Source organism: Euphorbia lathyris, chromosome 5 (genome assembly GCF_963576675.1).
Source record: "Euphorbia lathyris chromosome 5, ddEupLath1.1, whole genome shotgun sequence".
Lineage (NCBI taxonomy): Eukaryota > Viridiplantae > Streptophyta > Magnoliopsida > Malpighiales > Euphorbiaceae > Euphorbia > Euphorbia lathyris.
The window spans coordinates 12,670,389-12,677,131 of record NC_088914.1 but is presented as its reverse complement, the minus strand read 5'-3'; positions in this window follow the sequence as shown (position 1 = coordinate 12,677,131).

The following is a 6,743-nucleotide window of genomic DNA, read 5'->3' as shown; positions in this document are numbered from 1 at the left end:
TCTTTGGCATTATCTTGTATTCATTGGAATGTTGTAAGACTTAGCACTACCTATTCGGCAGTGTCGAGCCTGTTCTATCTTCTAAATCATTACCAAGTTATTATATTTCTTACACCATTAGATCTCTTATTAAAAGGGAGAAACATGTTTGACCCACACACTGTTTAGCAACAATTTCTGATATAGATTTGAATCTCAATCCCTGTGGAGACGATACTTAACTTATCACTTTATTACTTGTATCTAGTGCACTTGCTAGAGTCTCTTTTCAGGACAACAAGTTTTTGGCGCCGTTGCCGGGGATTGAAAGCAACAAAAATTTATCTGAAATTTCTGTGAAACAAGGTGTTTTTAATCCGTTTGCTAAGGCGTGCAGGAAACAAAGAAGTTCTTCACCTGTTTATGCGTAGAGCTGGACCTCCTGTTTTTCCTATCGATCTCGAGTTAGATAGAACGTGTAGATGAAACAGAGAGGGAGCTCGACATGCTAGACAGAGATAAAGACAAAGAGAGAGAAGAATGGCTGGAAGGGTACCACCCGAACAACCAGTTCAACCAAACCAAGAAGAAGAAGGAGAGAATAACAACCCTCCTATTATGCGAATCAGAGATTATTCGAGGCCAACCACATAGGGACATTCATCATGTATCGTGTTACCCAACGAGGGGAACAACATGTTCGAAGTAAAGGGGTCCATGATATAGATGATCCAGGCCTCCGTGCAATTTAATAGGTTTCAATCTGAAGACCCAAATGGGCATATTCAAGAATTCATCACGTTGTGCAACACATTCAGATCGAACAGAGGTGTTTCTGACGATGTAATCAGATTGAAGCTGTTTCCTTTTGCCCTGAGGGATAAAGCGAAGAACTGGCTAAGAAATTTACAGCCAGGAACAATCACAAGTTAGGAAGAGATGGCGCGAGCTTTTCTGATGAAATATTTCCCACCACGACAAGCCATAAAACTGAGAAATGAAGTGTCTCCGTTCATACAAGAAGAGGATGAGTCGCTGGCAGAAGCCTGGGAGAGATATAAAGAGTTGTTGAGAAGGGTGCCAAATCATGGTATCCCTATGTGGATGCAAGTGCAAAATTTCTACAATGGTGTGACCAACATTTACAAAATCCAAATCGAATCCATTGCTAATGGTAATCTAGAAGATCTTGAGCCACAGGCTTTGTATGACCTTATTGAGAAGGTAGTCAGCACAAGTTACAACTGGCACTCAGCCAGAAGTGAAGGGAAAAAGATGGGAAATGATGATGTTGTGTCAAAACTGACAAGTCAGGTAGAACAGCTCGCTCGACAGCTGGGAAAGATAAATGTGTCTTCAATCCACAATGAACCACCATTCAATGACATTTGTGATTTTTGCGGAGGAGCTCATTTCAACATAAATTTTCCCGGAGTTAAGCAAGGAAAAGGCACACGGGCTGAATGTGACTACGCAGGGTATAATCAAAGGAACCAGCCTAACCATTATTCTAACACATACAACTCTGAAACCAAGAACCATCCAAATTTTGGATGGACAGGCCAACCAGACCAGCTGAGATAACCACGGTATCAAGACCAGCCAAGGTATCAATAACAGCAAGGAGGACAGTACCAACGACAACCTCAGCAGCAATACAAGCAACATGTGCCACCAAAGGAAGACGTAGAGCCAGATATGAAAACAATGATGATACAGTTCATGAAACAGACACAGGCGTCGATCAAGAATCTGGAGACACAAGTTCACCAGATAGCTGCATCCACGTCAAAAGGAAAGGGAATAATGCCAAGCAACACAGAGCCAAATCCTAAAGGCGACGTCATGACAATCACCCTAAGGTCTGGTAAGGAAACTCAACCAATTGTTTTGACTAATAAGAATGCTGAGTGTGCAGGAACGTCCAAAGAAGCTGAAGGGGAGCAGGAACAGGTTGTTCCTAGTAATGAAGAAACAAGGAAGGTGAACTGCACAGGTAAGCCGGATCAAGAGGAGGGCGAAAGAATGTCTAAACCACCACCGCCGTATGATCCACCTGTGCCATATCCAACGCGTCTAATCAACAAGAAGCTGGAAGAACAGAATTCGAAAGTGTTGGATACCTTAAGGAAGTTACACATCAACATTCCTTTCGTAGAAGCACTGGCACAGATGCCGACATACGCCAAATTCCTCAAAGACATCCTGTCGAACAAAAAGAAGCTGGAAAACATTTCCATGATACAACTCAACAGAGATTGTTCCTCAATACTCCAAAACAAGCAGCAGCTACCCAAGAAGCTAAAAGATCCAGGGAGTTTTTCGATTCCTTGTTCAATTGGAAAGCTAAATATTGAAAATGCACTATGTGATCTAAGGGCTAGCATAAACCTCATGCCGTATTCTGTATATGCAAAACTTGGATTAGGAGAACCCCAACCTACTCGTATGTCTATTCAATTAGCTGATCGTTCAGTATGCTATCCTAGGGGGGTTGTGGAAGACGTGCTAGTCAAAGTAGGGAAATTTATTTTGCCCGTCGATTTCATTATAATGGACATTGATGAAGACTTGCATGTTCCTATCATCCTAGGTAGACCATTCTTAGCCACATGGAAGGCATTGATAGACGTAGGCGAGGGACAATTATTTTTAAGGATTAATGGGGAAGAAGTCATCTTTAAGATGAACGAGGCAATGAGACGTGCAAATAATAATGATGACACATGCTGTTTCTTGGATGATTTTCAAAGTCTTTCTACTTTGCAGGAACATGACACTTTAGAAACTTTATTGGGAGAAGAGGTGAACATATGCGAAGGAACAAGGTGTTCCATTGAATCCAGCCTACCGGCACCTCCTTTCGATCCTACTGTTCCTACTCATCAAGAACCACCGGAGATACCAACTGTGCCGGCGACTAAGCCAGAATTGAAACCGTTGCCTACACACCTCGAGTATGCATTCCTTGAACCACCCAGCGGAAGTCCGATCATCATATCCTCAAAGTTAACTCCTGATCAAAAGGCGCAACTCATGGCAGTTTTGCGAAGAAACAAGGATGCAATCGCATGGAAAATTGATGACATAAAAGGAATTAGTCCTGCAGTCTGTGTTCACAGAATCTTGATGGAAAAGGAGCACAAACCAACTGTCCAACCGCAACGCAGACTAAATCCCCACATGAAGGAGGTTGTGCGAAAAGAAGTGATCAAGCTTCTCGATGCTGGCATTATTTACCCAATATCTGATAGTGTGTGGACAACCCCTGTTCACGTTGTGCCAAAGAAGGGAGGAACAACAGTGGTCCTCAACGAGAAAGACGAGTTGGTGCCCACAAGAACGATTACCGGGTGGAGAGTTTGTGTTGATTACAGAAAGCTCAATGAAGCCACGAGGAAGGATCATTTCCCTTTGCCCTTCATTGATCAGATGCTGGAGCGGTTAGTAGGATATGCTTTCTATTGTTTTCTCGACGAGTATTCAGGATACAACCAAATCGCAATTCATAGTGAGGACCAAGAAAAGACAACGTTCACATGTCCGTATGGGACTTATGCTTACAGAAGAATGCCGTTCGGGTTGTGCAACGCTCCAGCCACTTTCCAGCGATGTATGATGTCCATTTTTCATGACATGGTGGAGCGGACCGTAGAAATATTCATGGACGACTTCTCGGTTTATGGAAACTCATTTGATAGCTGTCTAAACAACCTCAAAGCTGTGCTTGTGCGATGCAAGGAGACTCACTTGGTTTTAAATTGGGAGAAGTGCCACTTCATGGTCACGGGAGGAATTGTCCTCGGGCATAAAATTTCAGAGAAAGGGATGGAAGTGGACAAAGCAAAGGTAGAGGTGATAGAAAAGCTAGCTGTGTCTGCCAATGTAAAAGATGTGCGAAGTTTTCTGGGGCACGCAGGGTTTTATCGCAGGTTTATCAAAGATTTTTCAAAGATTGCGCTTCCTTTGTCGGCTTTACTTCATAAGGAAGCTGAATTCTCTTTCAATGCAAACTGTTTGAAGGCGTTTGAGCTCTTAAAGACCAAGCTGATCAACTCACCTATACTGGCAGGACCGGACTGGGAGCAACCTTTTGAAATGATGTGCGACACAAGCGATACTTGTGTGGGAGCTGTTCTTCGACAAAGGATTGAGAAGAAGTTCCGGCCTATTTACTATGCAAGCAAGACATTAAACGAGGCCCAACAGAATTACACAACTACCGAGAAGGAACTTCTTGCGGTTGTGTATGCCTTCGACAAATTCAGACCCTACTTGGTGCTATCCAAGGTTGTTGTTCACACAGACCACGCTGCGTTGCGATACTTGTTCGCGAAAAAGGATGTTAAGCCGAGGCTAATCCGATGGTTATTGTTGCTCCAAGAGTTTGATTTAGAAATAAAGGATAAAAAGGGAACGGAAAATGTCGCAGCTGATCATTTGTCAAGGATTGATCACCAAGGTAGTCAGGAACAACCAGAGATTGTTGAAAGGTTTCCAGACGAACATCTGTACACTGCACAGTCTGCATCGTGGTTTGCCGATATTGCTAATTACCTAGCAAGTTCGCTCAAGCCTCACAAACTGTCCACTAATCAGAGGAGAAATTTTTTTGCTGAAATTAAATATTATTTTTGGGATGACCCTTATCTTTTCAGGTTGTGCACTGATCAAATTATTCGAAGATGTATATCGCAAGAAGAGGGACAGGATGTTCTAAGCCATTGTCATGACCGTGAAGCTGGAGGACACCATAGCGCTAGCAGAACTGCAGCTAAGGTTCTTCAATCAGGTTTTTTCTAGGCAACACTTTTCAAAGATGCCCATCTGTTCGTTAGCACTTGCAATGAGTGCCAGCGAACAGGAAACATCTCGGCTAGGAATGCTATGCCCCTCAACAACATAGTTGTTTGCGAAATTTTTGACATCTGGGGCATAGATTTTATGGGTCCATTCCCTACATCTTTAGGAAATAAATATATCTTAGTAGCAGTAGATTATGTGAGCAAGTGGGTTGAAGCAATGGCTAGTCCCACCAATCACGCCCGTGTGGTAGTAAAATTCCTGAAAAGGCTGTTTGCCAGATTCAGTGTCCCATGAGCGATCATTAGTGATCAAGGAACCCACTTTTGCAATGCTAAATTCGAGAAGCTGATGGGAAAGCTTGGAGTCTCTCACAGAATTGCCACACCTTACCATCCACAAACAAGTGGACAGGTAGAGATTTCCAATCGTGAAATCAAAAGAATTTTAGAAAAAACTATTGGCAATTCTAGGAGAGACTGGGCAAACAAGCTTGACGATGCTCTTTGGGCATATAGGACTGCCTATAAAACACCAATTGGAATGTCTCCGTTTAGATTGTTATACGGAAAATCTTGTCACCTTCCTGTTGAAATGGAACACATGGCCTTTTGGGCATTAACTTTCTTAAATTTTGAGCAACAGGCTGTTGGAGATCAGAGAAGACTTCAACTCTGCGATATGGAAGAGTTCAGGTTGTTCTTATATGAGAATGCCGTGAATTACAAATACAAGACAAAGCTGTGGCATGATAAAAAAAATCCAGACAAAAACATTCCACGAAGGTCAGAGAGTCCTCCTGTACAATTCAAGACTCAGGTTGTTTCCTGGGAAGCTAAAGTCAAGATGGACGGGACCTTATATGGTACACAAGGTGTTTGGTCATGGAGCAGTTGAGATTGGCAGGGAAGGTCAGGAACCTTTCAAAGTGAACGGGCAGAGATTAAAACCATATTTAGAGAACGATCACACAAGGAAGATTGATACTGTTCATTTCCAGGACCCCCCAAGCCAGTAAAAGCACAAAAAGGGTGTTCGCTACAAACACCAATTGTAGCACAAGTAACTTTGCATTTTAATTATTTTAATTTGGTTAAATAGTGTCAATTGTAGTAGATTCATTTAACGTAGAACTGTGATTCGTAATGAGTATCTCATGAACAGGCACAGTGGTAAAACTCAAACCTTTTCCTAAAGGTGTAGTTTTACAAATGTACCTGTTCAGTAGGGGAGCAGTACCTTGGGAAATTGGGCGGCAAAAGTATAAGTCAAAAAAAAAAGTAGAAACGTCCAATCCTATCCCCATAGGCACTCATCTCGCCTGTCTTCCTCGATGAAATCAAACGGATAGGGAGTAATAAATTCAAAAGTTAAATCGTGACCGTTCGTCACCCCTGCTCCTATTTCGAATGAACATGCCGTTTTGCCAATCTGTCCAGGTGGCGTCCTCTGAATCGACCTCATAATGATAGATTGGCAACGGGACGTATCTGCTCTCCCTACTTAAGAGCTCTATTTCATTACGGTCATTCGCTCACTGTATTTTTTCTTTCTTTTCTTTTTCTTTTCTTCGTTCGTTCTTTTCATTTAGACATTCCATGCTCTGTGCCCTTTACCACTGGGAAACATTATTTAAACTAGAGCACAGCATGAGAACCCGTGGTTCAGGAAAACACGTAAAAGTTGAGGGCTCATCCAAGAAAGAAAAAGCGAAAGGGAAGATGACGGAGCCCAATACTGTAGCTTTTGTTCCAGACGAAAAACTGGTGAAGAAACTTTCCCAGTTCAATGACGCAACCGTACAGGTTTTCTACGAAGAGCTGGTTAAGCTTGAATTCGGACCCATCCGAACAGTTTGTTGGGAAACCATAAGGTGGCTAAAGCTTGATGCTCGTGTGCGCGCACTCATGGAGGCAGGCCACTTTGGATGCTTCTTTGAGATGAAGGAACCTGCCTATCGG